The sequence below is a fragment of the Cydia pomonella genome, chromosome 2, assembly GCF_033807575.1.
Source record: "Cydia pomonella isolate Wapato2018A chromosome 2, ilCydPomo1, whole genome shotgun sequence".
Lineage (NCBI taxonomy): Eukaryota > Metazoa > Arthropoda > Insecta > Lepidoptera > Tortricidae > Cydia > Cydia pomonella.
This window is the reverse complement of record NC_084704.1, coordinates 14084525-14101157: the sequence shown is the minus strand read 5'-3', so window position 1 is coordinate 14101157 and position 16633 is coordinate 14084525. Positions and strand designations below refer to the sequence as shown.

At 34.6% G+C, this 16633-nt stretch overlaps 1 protein-coding gene across 1 annotated transcript in view; it reads left to right on the top strand.

The window, feature by feature from the left end:
- The first annotated feature begins 1952 nt into the window (after positions 1–1952).
- Positions 1953–16633, top strand: part of LOC133534451 (aryl hydrocarbon receptor) — a 143392-nt gene continuing 128711 nt past the window's right edge. The window contains exon 1 of the mRNA XM_061873572.1: positions 1953–2121. The gene's annotated coding sequence lies outside the window, so the exon portion shown is untranslated. The remainder of the gene's footprint in view (positions 2122–16633) is intronic.

The window sequence follows — 16633 nt, the reverse complement described above, 5'->3', positions numbered from 1 at the left end:
GGTGGACAGTCAAAGGGAAAATGCGAAAACTCGCCCTACGGCGGCCATCTTGTGACGTCACACCGCACGCCTAGGGACGGACTCGACACGTTATAATTTACTGTATACAAAATAATTAGCTGTCGTTAGTATTTTATTTTTTTCTATAAATACATTTGTGTAATTTGGTTTATAGAGGGCGGTGCCTTTTCAAAAGGTGAATTGTTAAATAATTTTAATGCTATATTGACAGTTTCAAATTCACGTGATAAGTGTGATAAGGTAAGGTATGATATTTTTTAGTATCCACCGGCTTGCAAGATGTCAAAATAAAATTTATAGTACCAGGAAAACTGAATTAAAAATAACTCGAGGCGGAGATCTTAGATACGGAGTAGGTATTATAGACATTGAATAACAAGAAATGTATCGATATCAATCTTAAATTACCTATTATCTCAATAATTTAAGAATACATCTATGGGCTATCACTAAAAACCTGTTCCGATCCGATGTAAGAATTCAACTGAACTTTAAAAAGCTTATTTTTTTCACATTGCATTGCAGTAGCGGTCGGTAAATAAAAGCGATACAATTTAACAAAACTAAACTCGATGTAAAAAGTGCAGTGCAATTGTTTGTAAAAATAAAAATACACGTCACTCAATACGTCCCAGTGTACGCTTTGATGGGACCGTGGCGCGCGGATTGGCCGGCTGGAAGCAGTGGGCGTGTTGGTAGCAGGCCACTCCTCCCTCAGCCAGGGGTCTGTGAAACCGAGGCGCCAAACGACATCGGGCGCTCGCCGACGGCGCCACGCGTTACCCCATACGGTTATTATAACCTCAAAAGAAAAACACGTGAACTTATCAGTTTGACATAACAACAGTGTTATTTAAAATGACTCAAACTTCCCAAAGTGCCGATTAAGTGTCGATTGAAAAGATGAAGATTCAAATTGGATTTTTGAAATAGTGACTGAAACTTAGTGTTTGTTACGGATCGATCGTAAACAGTGACCTCTGGTGGTGAACAAACGGCGCAAGTGTTATATAAAAACTTTCAGTGGAAATATGCTTAATTAAATTATAATTCGCCCAAATTCTTCCAGTAAGGATTCCGTGTATTAATAGTGGCTCAATTAATCTTCCAAAGAAAATAATTAGTATAAAGAAAATACTCATTGAATTGAAATATTTAGCTGAATTACAAACCAAATTTAACTTATCAATTATAATTAGTTTACAGGTGAATTCAAGTACATAAAGCAAAAGAAACAAAGGTTTTACTCAGCTAAGTGGCCTTCGAGAACGGAAGAAGATAATTGTTCTCCGATAATTTATATCGCGAGGCCATTGTCTTGTAGTTAAGTTTCCAAAGCATCAATAGCGATAATCACTATAATGGACAATTAAAACGTAAAATATAAACATACCAAGAAAAATAAACCTTAACTTGAAGTAATACTGCACTTCATCAAATCACAGTGTCTTCTACTTTAAACAAATTAATTTGAATATGCAGTTTTGATTTTTTATAAATCATTTAGCATTCAACAGATAAGCTAAGGCTTATCAACTTTGTTACAATTAGAACACATTACCATGATGGTATTTGAAAACGTTACTTAATATTGCAACACAAACAAGGCAGCCTGAAACAGTGTCACTTCAGCCGGATCAAGTAAAGCAGTCAAGCTTTTTTAGCAAGTGAAACATTGAACATTAAGGTTGACCGTATCCTGAAAAGATCTTCTTGAACTAGCCATTGAACAGTAAATAGTGAACTGTATTCAACAGTCAGAATAGTGGATGCACAACACGCACAACAGATCATAAACAACTTAGAACACTTCCTCGAACTCTTCCTAACCTTGAACAGGCCTAGCTGTCAAGATAGCTGCGGAACGCAATTTTCACGTTATTAAGCAACTTTGAACGCATCTTGACCTTGCACAAGCGGTTGTGAACCTGGCAAACTGTGCCCAGCCGTCAAGATAGCCGCGGACTCTAAGCTGTTGTGCGGCTGGGGCGGCTACGCGTTGGAGGGATGCGTGGACACGCTGCTCCGGCCGCCGCAGCCGCAGGCCAGCCAGCTGGGGACGGTGTATGCGACGAAGAGGAGGCGGCGGAATGGAAAGAGGTAAGCTAAGTTCAATAACCAATTAAAACCTGAGGCCGTGAAGCTATGCATGCTTCGCCGTGGGCGCACGAAGTACTTTAATGTGTATACCTACTGTAACAAATATTTGACATTTCAAAGTCAAGTAAGTTTTTAATTAAATGAACTTGAAAATGAAAATGTAGTACCTAAATCATAACCGATGGCAATCGAAAAACATGATTATTTAAGATGAGTTTGTTAAAAATTAATCAATTAATTAATACATATAATCAAGTAGGAGTTAAGTTTGTTGTTTTTATATCAATAGTTAACTGACAAAAAATGCTGTATGGCTTTAAATACTATACCTTTTTAATTGTTTTTCATTAAGATATAGTTAAAAAGAGGTAGATAATGAAATAGGCTTATCAAAAAGTAGAAAATATGACAGATGGTTCTCAAATGACACGAATAATAACAAATACAGCAATATCCTGTCATTAATTCTATGAATTGACTGAAGAGAAAAGTTATCAAAATCTTTATTTAGATTTTTAAAGTAAGTAACTATTTTACTTTAGAACTATATTTCAAATATAAAATATATTTATTTTGCATAAAATATAGTATTAAAGATGGACTTAGCAATTGATAGGTACATACGTACTCTTCATAGTTTCTTATTAGAATTGGAACCAATTTTTCTTGTCTTTATAAGAATAATTGCTAATATAAAAAATATATACTACGTCGGTGGCAAACAAGCATACGGCCCGCCTGATGGTCAGCGGTCTCCGTAGCCTATGTACGCCTGCAACTCCAGAGGAGTTACATGCGCGTTGCAGATTCTCATCAGACACGTCCGAGAAGTTTAATTAGCGAAAGATTAGAAGTACAAATTTAATTAGCGAGATTTGAATTAATTGAAAATTTAATCCTCTCTCTCTCTGTCTATACAGATTTTCTTTTCCACGCCAATTGTTTTTCTATTTGACCCAATCGTTGACTGATAGAGAATGCCATAAGGCATTAAGTCCGCCATTTGTACTTTCTTCTATTGTGCAAAAACGGTTAAATAAAAATAGATAAATAATAATAAACCCACAAACCACATCAAATTTACATAGAGTTATGGAATAGAATACATTGGTTCCCTTATATTTCACTACTCTTCTCTTTCCACGCAGATTTTATTACTGATGATTGATGGTAGATACTAAAATACAATACACGGAGCGAAGCTAAGTAAAAGCTTGCAAAAAACATCGCCTCAGGCGAAACTCTGAACTCTCGGCTTCAGGATACAAGCTATATTACAGCTGATAGCCCCGAGAGAGTACTTACATAACAAAAAAAATGTAGTCATTAAATAATAATAGGAGTAGCGTTTATTTATCTCTTATGTGTACTAATATTTGTTATAATACTATATAATACATTATAAAATACAATACAAATATTCTTTATTGCACACCTTTATTGTTTCTGTATTGAAACAATACAAATAAAACAGCACATTAAGAATAGGTAAACAACAGGCCTTCCTATTTAAATAAATATTTTCGCATTTTTAAACTCTTATTTTGACCATCTGATGCATTCACACATAATTTGAATCAGGTACTCATATTCATATACCATTTTTACATTTAATTAGGTAACAAAAAAAGCGTACATTTTTCGCTTGTTTTCTACGACATATTCCAAAGACAATTAGATAGAGTAAGAATCCAGCAATTTGTGATACTCTCACTAATTGATATCGTTTTCTTCTCGCTAATGTTGATCATTGTAATTTGGACCTTATAATTAAATTGTTAAAATTCATGTGAGTTCTGGCAATTACATGCACATTGCGATGTGAAGGAATTTAGCAAATTCAATTGTTTAGTGATACACCTATTTAGTAAATGCTGCGAAAATAGTTACATAATGATTGTACGTTGGGTATTACAACAGGGGAAGTAAAAAACTACACAACTAAAATCCAACTTAATAAAAATGTTATTTATGATATTGATTATTAATGGGTATTTATGTGTCAGTTATGTGTAAATAGTGTAATATAAATAATTTGTGTATAATAAAATAATAATAATAATTTAGCCTATATACGTCCCACTGCTGGGCACAGCCCTCCTCTCATGCGCGAGAGGGCTCGGGCTATAGTCCCCACGCCAGCCCAATGCGGATTGGGAACTTCACATACATCTTTGAACTTCTTCGCAGATGTATGCAGGTTTCCTCACGATGTGTTGTGTATAATAATAGTATTTATTTGTGGTCTAATTTGTAATTGTGATTTTTAATTTTATTTTATTTTATTTCATTTGTAGTTTTAACTGTAAGATGTTTATGGACCCTGTCTGAAATAAAAGAATTTTTTTATTTATTTATTTAAACGGCTAGAAATTACCTGTACACGACACTGTTGGCAAATGCTTTTTGCAAGTGATTTTGAACACATTATTATGTATTACCTACTTGTGTATATGCTACTAAATGAAAAATAACCCTTTTTTTTCACAGGCTCTCGGAACTGGTTATAATAGGTATAAAAGTGGGTGTTTAGCGATAAATCATTTTTAATCGGCACGTATTTTTTAACGAGGCAGTTAAGTAGCCGAATTTGAGTATCTCAAAATAATAGTAAAGCATACTAAAATTAGTAGGTTGGCATCGAAAACGGAGCCTTACGAGGAAAGGGGACGGCCGCTTCTCCAAGTCTCCACACAAACGTAGTCCCCATTTTTCTCTCTGGATTTTGATATATATTAAACATAGTAAAAAATAGGAGCGAAAAAGAGATTCCATCAAATTTTTAACGCATAGCTGGGGTTGATATACAACAAACTGTGTGAAAATATTTTCAATTATGTTAATATCCAGAGAGGAAAATGAGGACTACGTTTGTATTAAAAAGCGAATTCACGCACGTCCTCCATTTTCGTCTTAAAATCAGGGATCGAATACCGGTATATTTTTCATCCAAATTAACCGGTAGTGAATTTTGGTATCGCGGTTGTTTATTTATAATTTGCATTTTACTTGGGTAATTTCATAATTCATAGTCCTTACCTAAATACCATTCTAGAATATAAAAAAAATATTTAGAATGCTACGTAACTTTTTGTTAGTTATACCGGTAACGATCCCTGCTTAATATATCTGAATATGCGTTGTATTTATTATTGAATGTCTTTACAATTGGCAGTATAATTATTTAGCACCCACGCAAAATAATTATAGTGTCAACAAAAATTATACATGGGAAACTATTTTACGGATACTTAAAGAACGACTAGCTATACATTTTAAAATTAAGCTCTTTTAAAATATTTTGAAAGCAAATAAAAAATACATTTAAAATTTGGATCATGTTCACAACATTTATTCTTTTCATCTTAATGTTTTCCCCGTTGCATCCTTAAGGTGCCCGGGGTTTGCTTTGGGACCTTAAGTCGAAGAATAGTCTCACTCTCAGTCACTAGTTTTAACTAAGATAAGTGCCATCTGACCTTCCGACCCAGAAGGCCAGAACCCGGTTACCTATCACAACCTCGAAACATTTTTGTCCGACATTACATTTGCCAGACTTTCATTTTCCGAGTGCCTTTTTTTCAGATACTTTTGGATTTTCAGAAGGGCTACAAATCTAACTTAACATTATGGCTTCTAGAGGATGCCTTTTTAGAGTTTCGTAGTCACCTAGAAAGCCTTATAGTTTCGCCATGTCCGTCTGTCGGTCCGTCCGAGGGTGTGCTCCGTGATCATTAGTGCTAGAAAGCTGCAATTTGGCATGGACACATAAATCATGCATTGCGACAAAACGGTAAAATAAAAAACTATAAAAAAATATGTTTAAGGTACTTACCTCCCATACATAACGTTTTTTTTTTCGCTTTGTCCGAATAGTGAGGGGTTTTCAAAAAACATTTTTTGATAAAGTTAATATTTTCGGAACGAATCGCTGCGAAAGAAAAAAAAATACGTGTCCTCTAACTTTTGAACCATGGGTACAAAAAATACGAAAGAATCGTGAAATTAACGCTTAATAAATACTTTCAATGAAAAGTATAGCGAGCATGATCGGTCCAGTCGTTTATGAGATATTGTAAAAAAAAAGTAGTATTAAAAAGGCGTACTAGCGCTGCGAAGGTACTCTCTTATGTTCGTAATGTACATGACGCCGACTAATAGCCCCCGTTTGGCCTATTTTGACAGAATGGTAAATACGAAACCCTACACTGAGCCAGGCCCGACATGCTCTTGGCCGATTTTTATTTAAATTTAGAATAACTACTGGTTTATGAATAAAACGCGTTCGGTAAAATGAAAATTTGGAAAATAGAAATAAGTTTCTTTTGTATTTTAAACAAAATTCCTAAAACTCCAGATTTGGAACAAATCAATTCCGGCTCACAGAAATTACTAGAATTAAGTTTATATTCGAAGTGTTACGGGAATTTGAACCCTACTCAACCTAGCAATATGGTTATAATTAAATCATTATATTACACGACATAATAGGATAAACGGAAGCGTAGGGTGACTGGAAGTGCTATTATTTTTAGAGTCATAGACATCGATTAACTCCAAATTACACCAAACTTTGATCCGCATTGGATATTTGGTTATTTATACTATAATATGCCAAAAATCTGACGGCTCCTGTGCTGCCTCCTACAGTTCATGCACGCTTCCTATAGCCTTCTTGATCTTGCATCCTAATATCTACTTGTAAGAACATTAAAACCTAGTTAGAAACATACAACAACCCGTTCAAAAGTGAAGCCTAAAATACGACTAAGTAAGGCCCTCAGCACACGGAGCGTAAGCGTAGGCATCGCGCAAGCGTCGCGGAAGTTTATCGTAAAAACGTTACGAGTACGAGACACGTCTGGGCATCAAGCGTCGCGTAAGCGTAATCGTGTTATAAGTAAAATGCTATTAGTTGATATCATGGCGTCATTGGCGTCAGACGTCTTCGGCGGATGTATCGACGATCTTACTTTCTCGTCAGGTGACGACTGCTCTGTATTTTGAAAACTACAGACATAACTTGATGCAAACATTCATAATACATCCATATCTTAGCCGCATAAATGCGACTTTACATTTGTTGCTTGATATTTGATGTTTGCCGTTGACATATACTCGTAGGTATAACGAGTATTTCTATTTTCAAGTAACCTCTAAATTTACAGTCTATAAATCAGACCAAGATACTACGTTTTTCATATTTAATTGTACATCGACGCCTTAATGTATGAATATGAAGTTATGTATTAAGATAATATACTTACTCGTAATATTAGCAGATCATTAATAAACATTTTAAAATCAGATCACAATCCGTCAACTAGAATTTTGGCCAAGCAAAACACGTTGCATGTTATCTTCTAAGCTTTACTACGTTTTGTGTCATTCATTTTAATTTTTTCAACTAGTTTAACTCGGAAATAATTGAAAGTAAAAGTATTATTTACAAAAATCTCATAAAAATATGATTCGCTACATATGTTTTGCCTTTAGTCCCGTCCTATTTAATGTCTAAAAATTTTTATAGCACTGTTACTGTACTAAGAATTTATTTATAAAAGAGCCATCTACCGGAGCGTCGTATATTTTTGTGCCTCCTGACTTGTGCAACTGTTTTATGAGACCAACATCACTAAGAAAGAATGTTCACATTTCCAAGTCGATAATAGTCTTCCCCCGTACTGCGGAGTGGGAAAGACTTTGCTTTAGCAGCGGCTCTATTCACCAGCTGTGGGTAAAGGGTTAAATAAGTAAAATATTACTTGGTAGTTAATGCACTAAAATTAAACGTTACAGTAAACTTAACCTAAACAATACCACCGATTACCTATACCACGAATGGGCCATGAATAGACAAAGACATGTTGTTACATACTCACCAAAATAACCACGAAACTAAGCCTGCTTCGGATTATATTTGCGTGAAAGCTTAATCTTTTGACATTTTACTGTCCGTTCATCTAAATTAAATAATCACAAATCTCACCGTTGTCAAATTTACTTATATTTAACACCTCCAGCAACTCTATATCCGCATTTACCAGCGTATCGAATGACGCCTTCAAAAATCAGTCGCGGCCTATTACATTGATTCGATTACAAATTTATGGGGTGAATAATAGCTCGTATCGATATATTTGAATCGATTGTTGCCGTGAATTTGTGACCGTATCTATAATCGCCTTTCTCGTTTTCTAATTTTAAATCAGCAATGTGAACGGTTTACGCGGATGAGCGAGTGATTTGGTTATGTATGTCTGTCTATCTGGTGTTTAAGTATATGGAAAGAAGTGAACTCTCTCGTTAAATATGTTTCGCCAGGTTATTGGCCTGTTTGGTATCATTAATGACAAGCATACAATTAATAATAATACTAGTCTACTTCATAGCAACCCATTTTAGTAACAGTGGTAATAGTACACTTTATCGCACAAAATAAGTACCAACATAACAAGGAGAAACACATACATACATATACTGGTAGATAATGCCATTTGGCATTAAGTCCGCCATTTGTACATTGTTGTATATATTTTGTGCAATAAAGTTTAAGTTTAAATACAATCATTATGTATACAGGTTCCTTTAAAGTATATACTCGTATTCCAGCAAATCTTTAAGCAACTGAGAGAGATAACTAAACACGAAATGGCAGACAAACTAAGATTAGTACAATATCGGCAAGACTTAAAAGAAATAGCTAACTCTATAAACATAAATAATCCAGAGGCATTAGTACTCGTATACAAATAAATACATATCCGTAAATGTTTATCGTCATTATGCTTCCGAAAGCTACCTACAGCAAATAACAACTTCACAACTTGTATTAAAAAAATGACAACAAATATACACTCATTTATTGCTTGATAGTAAATGCCCAATAATTTAGTAAGGTAAGTACTGTAAAGATTTCCAAAGATTCTCTACTGTTGATATTGTATATTGTTTTAATTTGTATGTTGTATGTGTCTTTTAATTTTCAGTGGTTTGGTATTTTTACTAATATGCTCTTTAATTTGTTTAAAATAAATGAATAAATGAAATCTGTATAAGTCTACCGTGATTTAGCCCTCCATGATGGGCTGTCTCTGAAAGAACTACTTAAGTAGGAAAGTACGTTGTTTAACAGGTGAGGCGTTCATATATCAAATGTATAAATGTAAACAATAAGAAAATATGTTTTACGTACAATGGCTTACAAGTTTATCACTATAAAATTCAACGCGTTAACATCCACGCAACCATCGGTGTGTAAGGACCATGAAAACTATGTAATTTGCCCGAGCAACGACCATACGACACCGTAATTTGGTGTCTAGTCTTTAAACGATTCAAACGTTAGGAGTGTCAATGTAATAGCTACGATGGTCAGCTATCATTGATAGTTATGAAATAGTCACATTATCATATTATAAGCGTGAAACCCTTTTGATATGTATAATTAACTAGTACCATTTAGTAACGGCTAAACGATTTAATTTTGCGCCTGAAATGTAGGTATTCTATACTTGTTAAGGGCATAGTTGGAAAATTATCGTGTATTGATATGAATTGCAAGAATAAGTAATTGCTTACAGGAAATCAATCACCTTATTTCCCAAAGAAGTTCACTCTTGTAAAGTAGGGATGTACAGTACGCCCCGTCGCTGTTCTTGTCGATTTTCAGTTTAGATTGTTAAAAGCCAAGCACTTTTATTTTTGACCACGAAATACTTTTGCCACTTTGACCCGCAGATCTACGACAAACGATTCACAGTAAACAAAAAACATTGACGCAGAATTGATTTGGAATTTTCCTAATCATGCTTCTTTATTCTTTTTCTGTTACATGTAGTTGTAGGTTTGCACAAAGGGTTTGTATTGTCTTTTTTTTTTGGACAGAATCGTCTCGACGCTTATTGATAAAAGCTGTGTCTATCTTATTTCAATTATACGTTGGGTTATGTATTTTTCAATTTGGGCACTAATTATAATATATAAAAAGATCTATAGCATCAATCTATCGTATCGTAATAGATATTTAATATATCTGTATAAGAAATTGACACATTTTATTGAGATAGAGTGTTCTAGTGTTGTTCATTTATCAAATTTATATTTAAATTGAGTTTTTCTATCTTCTCATTTCTTTTTCTATCTTGTCTAAAAAATAATCTATCAATAGTATCATAATCGCAAAAAAAAAACTAATACAGTTTTTGTTCCCAATCATCCATTTTCCAGTTATCTTTTTTAAGAATGGCAGCTTAGAAATCCTTATGTTTTATGTATTTGTATAAACGTTGTCTGTCTGTCTGTATATAGATTGACGCGCGAGTATTTTTTGTAAATTAATGAACAAACTATATGTTTGTTGATAATCAAGTATCCAAGTATTTAATGATTTGAAAATTAAACACTATATAACGCTTGGATATAAGTACATAGATAACCTGTATATCAATACACATAACAATATTTTATTCAATATTCATGTCCTAGGGACAAAATCATAGTATGCCCACCAATATATAATGTTTTTTTTGGTGATTTAATATGTCAGGTATTATTTGTCAAATTAATTGTATAACTACAATTTATTTCCAAATTACGTTAGAATATCTGCAATATAAATATTTTTATGCATAATTTTTGCAACGTTTAGGGTTCAAATGGCAAACTTATTATTTAAAGCGCGCCATCTGCGCGCGCCGGCAGGTGGTTCCGTACATACCGGCGTATGCGCGCAATTTTGTACAATTTCATTTTTTAAGCGTACATTTGAATTCATGATTTGCGTGGAATTTTTATAAGGAATAGTGGATTTTTTGCCAAGATAATTGTCTGGTTGCTTGTTTAAGCTACAATGTCGCTTGCTTGGAATGTAGGTATTGCCAGTCGTGATAGCTTATTATATCTGTATCCTTAGAGAGGCTAAGGAAAATTAAATATAATACGAAGATTGCACAATACAATAAGCTGGAACTTTAAGTAATATTTTCAACCTTCAATATTTTATGGTTTTCATCAGACACGGGAAATTAGGTATTTAAAAATAGAATCTATTACAACATTTAATTTCAAACTGTTACTTTTGGTTGTTATCAATTTAAATATTGAATAAATATAGCTAATTAATTTATATTATATACCTATTTTAAGTTATCTACCTAGTAGAATAAAATAGATTATATGAGGGTTCATAAATTTACTCACACCTTTTAAAGTGAAAATGTAGAACAGTTAAGCGGTAAATAAATAAAATCATAATAATAAAGTTGTCTAAAATATCATTAAAGTTTTCTATGACGAATGTGACTGAAAAATTCTTCTTATAAAACTAATTCAAGTTTATGCGGTTATCAAACTGGCGGCGCAACCGGATGCGGCGCCTGTGTGGAGCCAACCCGAGAATGTTACGCCGTTCCAGGTCTAGCACAGCACTGCTGGTCCGTCCAAGTTGTTGTGGCTGATCCGCCTTCTGTCCAATATGTGAAGTTTCTCTTAGTGTTCAGCTAGCAGCAGCGGCAGCGGGATACAATCAGCTTAAATTCAGAAATGTCGTTTAAAAGCGTATACAATGTTGTCGGAGCAATATTATTAACACAATCACATATTTAAGTCGAAAATTGCTGTCTACAAGTTTCACGCCATACCGAGTAACATCATCAGGAGCACGCGTTGGCGGGCCGACCCTGCCTGCAGCTCTCCGATACTAATGGTTCGACTAAAATACGTGAGTGACCCAGGTTTTAATATATTTAATATATCTGTGTCTCACGAAAGTTACGTTATATTTTTATTCTTTGTCACTACTGGAATTTCAGAATTCTCTTATTAAATTTTCCATTTAAAGGAATAATATCAATTATATTATACGTCACGTTATAAGTACGTGTTGCTCATTACGGGCTTTCACACGTCTTAAGAAAACGCCGCTTTTTTCAACGTCCAACAACGCCTCAACGTTACCTGCTCTGAATACTAATTTTGGAATAGTCATTGGCGTTGTTGCATTTTCAAAGTGCACTCGATAACGTTTTTATCAGCTAAAGATTAAAGTCTGCTTTCGAACAAAAGCCACACTTGTTTGAAACGGGAGTTGTAAAAACACCTGTAAATTTGCCTTTGAAGTGAACGATAATTGATAACTAGGTATAGGTAATTGTTTATTGGATATTTAGAATACTGTGAAATATACCGGACATCAATTTACTGAAAGGTTAATTTGACGTGTTTAATTAGTAGGTATGGTAGTTGTAATTGATTTCTTGGTAATTTTACTTTGGCTTAATTGTTATTGAGCACATTACTAAGTCGCAAGTCTTTTTAGGGTCCCATATCCAAAGGGTAAAACGCGACCATATTACTAAGACTCCTCTGTCTATTTGTCTGTCTGCCTGTCTGTATATCTGTCCGCCTGTCACCAGGCTGTATCTCATGAACGTGATAGTTATACAGTTGAAATTTTCATAGATGATGTATTTTTGTTGCCGCTATAACAACAAATACAAAAAGTTTGAATAACAGGGAAGTGCTTTTAAATGACTGCTATAAAATAGATGCAGGCAAAGCAATCTATTAATATTGATTCCATCGCTAACAAGAACCACACTTTGTGCAGCAAGCATGACCTCTATTTTTACAATTGCTAGGACATTTGAGGTGGTACAATCAGTGCTTAAGCCTGGAAACAATTTTTTATTATAATTTAGCTTATAATCTCCTATCTGTGACATATTAGAAGTTTAAGCTCATGTGATAAACTGTAATAAATGGTACAAATCATATATGAATCCATGACAGACAGCTCCGATGATATATCGATTATAAATGAGCTACACCGTCTGATTACGAGTCGATACGCTGCCGCGGGGAGCGGTAATTTACACGGGCGTTTTTGTGCTCATGTCAAGTGTCTTTACAATACTAAACTTAAAGGTCTCGGCAATCTCCGTCTATCTTCAGCTACGAACAATATACATAAAATAAACGTGGATGTTATCTAAATGGGACGAGTTTAAGGATTATTGGCGTTACTCATAAACGCGTTACTGGCCTAAATTAGCTATAAGTCGTTTGTCTTTATCTGTCATTTTGACATCTGTATTTGTCGGAAAGGGATAAAACAATTTAACTAAATCAGGCCCGTAAAGTATTATGAATAAGGGGGTAAATGCTTAGCTGTTATAGATCGTGTCATTCATGACGATGCGTGCCTTGACTCATATTGTCATGTTATTAAAAGTTAGATTCGACAAATCTGCGCGTCATCGTGGATGACACAAACTATATAGAGATAAAACTAAAAATAGTGTTTTATATGATTTTCAACACACTTGCTCGACAAAGATCTTATTTCATGCAGGTGTAATGAAGGACAAAGGCCTATTTTATGAAGCCTAGGCTTACATTTCTGATTTTATAAATTATATCACGCCTGGAAAGGACCCACAAAAGTAGGTTGTTTGCACTTGTAAAGTCAGCGTCAAATACTTTGTAGCAGTCAAAGTGGCCAAATAGTTCGGTACACCATACTAAATATATGGTGTACCGAACTATTTGGCTACTTAGGTTGCTACAAAGTAGGTATTTGACGCTGACTGTACGAGATTGATGTTACTTTTTTTTCATAACACTTGCTCGAAAAAGTTCTTATTTCATGCAGGTGTACTAAAGGACAAAGGCCTATTTTGTTCCCGCGGGCGTTATGGATTTTTAATTATGTCACTTTTTCATACAAACCAATTAGCACAAATGAGTTTTAAAATACTGACGTTTATAATTAAATATTTTTGTTATATATATGTTTAAAATCAAATAATTTGATTCATTTAACAGCCGTTAAAAATATTTTTACATAATTATCAATCGTGGCTGAATGCCGATGCCGAATAGGTCTGTGCCCTCGATGCTAACCTGTCAAGAAATTACAAAATGGCGGACGAATGATTGATATGTCACCGTATTTAAGAATTATTTCGCTTAAAATTTAGTTTTTTCTTCGCAAGTGTGATGAAAAACATTATGTGTAACTCTGCGGGTAAGAATATTGCAAACTCGGGTCTTTAATCCCTTCCAGCCTGCGGCTGTCGGGAATTACCACCCTCATATCCAACATTTCACTTACCCCCATGTTGAACAATGTACTAACATTGATTACACTAATAAATCCTACGTCTGGTTTTTATTCATTGCACTGTATATTATTAAGTAGGTATGTATTTTAATACGGGTGACCGATAAGGTGTTAAAATGTCTAGAAAACGAATATTTACATAATTATTGATTATAAATATTACGTTATACAATTTATATCTATATCTAATCGAAAATATAAGCTTACAATTTTCAAAATACACAAGTATGTATCATATGTATGCAACTCGTTTGATTATTTTGGCATTTGACTTAAAACTTAGCGCTCGTACATAACGAAAACAATAGTACTTAGGTACCCTTCTGACCTTGTAGCGCAGAGTTTATTCTTGTCTAGTTTTTGATCCGTAATGAAGCCAAAACAATTATCCTTACAAAAGCACCGCATAGTGGCTAGCATTATAATTAGCTTTTATAATCGGGTAGTGCTATTATAAAGCGCAATTACACTACCCTCTTCTTCGATGGAATAGTCTTGTTAACAATGTTTATCAACAGTTATTGTTTCCATAACCGACCCTAGTTTGAAACATTGCAACTCTTTGATCCCATTTTTTAAGAAGTTTTAATCAAATTAATAGAATAGAAATGTTTGTTGAAGACCCCTATTAGTTTTGAAAGACCTTTCCAACGATATCCCACACTGTAGGGTTGAAGCAAAAAAAAAAATCACTCCCACTTTACGTGTAGGGGAGGTACCCTAAAAAAAATTAAATGTTTAGATTTTATTGTACGACTTTGTCGGCTTTATTGATTTATATATCCATGCAAAATTTCAGCTTTCTAGAACTAACGACCACGGAGCAAAGCCTCGGACAGACAGACAGACAGACATGGCGAAACTAGTTGACTACGGAACCCTAAAAAGGTTGTACCAGCACTTGTGGTTGCAGGAAAGCGGGACTCAAATGCTCAGCTGTTTGCAACTACAGCAATGGTCAATCCTGCGAGAATATACAGGACCGGAGACATGTGCCGACATTGAAAAACCATTAATTGATAATCCACCATCAAATGACAATTTCGACCGACCTGATCAGGTTGACGAATAAAGGCTGCACACACGCTGGCCCCAAAAGGAGTGTTGTGGATCCAAAGGACTAGCCTGGTCCATTAAAGATATACAAGAGATACAAAGTTATAACTATTTCCCTCGATGTACTGTATATTATACACACAATGATCCGAAGGGCTTTCGAGGAGAAAAACTTGGATTGGTCATTACTATTTCACCACTACCAATATGTATAAAAAACAGAACTACCTCATTTGATGTAAGGCAACACCTCTTTTTTGGTATGATTTCCATGTATTATAACTTCTGAAATGTTAGACTCACCAGTCTAATATTTCAGTTACACTGGTAGGTAAATTTCATAAATAAGGTAATATGCGAATAAATATGTTTAGGCACATTGAACGACAGAATATATTAATGTCTTTTTAAAAACTCTGGAAAATTTGTAAATTGTTTCAACACCTTTTGTTTATCGAATTTTCATACGAGCATACTATAGGCAGCATTTCATACTATAGGCAGTAATAATTAAATAATGGTATGTAAAATTATTGTTCCGATAGTCGTGTCAGCGAACGGTCCTATATCGAAGAGTCTCGACCAACACTTAGTGTGACTCTCGCTGGGTGGCTGGGCCTAGCTGGATCAAGAGTCAGATGCAGAAGGCGGCAATCTTGGACACAGAGCGTACTACGTCGGTTCGTCACTCTGTGGCCCTGACCACCGGCAGCTTGGGCCCTGCCCCACTGCCGCATTTTGTATTGATTTGTATGTGTTTTTGTGTTTAATTTGTATATCCATATTGTATAATCTTACCTGAGATCAAAGAGAAATCACGGAAAAGATAATAATATGAACAATTAAATAATACTATAGGGACATAATATTCTTACATAAAGTGACTAAGTCCTTCGGTAAGTTCAAGAAGCCTTGTGTACACAGACAACGATATTTATAATATTATACAAATACTCAAATACATAGAAAACTTCCAATACTCAGGAATAAACCTGTGCTTATCACACAAATACATGCGCTTATCGGGATTCGAACCCAGGACTATCGGTTTCATAGGCAGAGTCACTACCCACTAGGCCAGACCGGCCGTCGTATACCTATTCTCGTGTTTATTTTAAACTCAATCAAGCTACTAGTTCCGATATTAAAATTAAAATTAACTTTTTCAATTTTGTGCAATATATTTAAAATAGGCTTTATAACCTGCGCAGACGCACGCCGGTTGCATCGCGCATGTTTTTGCGCGACCGGGACGTGACCGCCATGTTGATTGTCCTAATTAGATCAAAGGTGAGCCGACAATGAACTTTTATGTACACTTCACTACGTTTT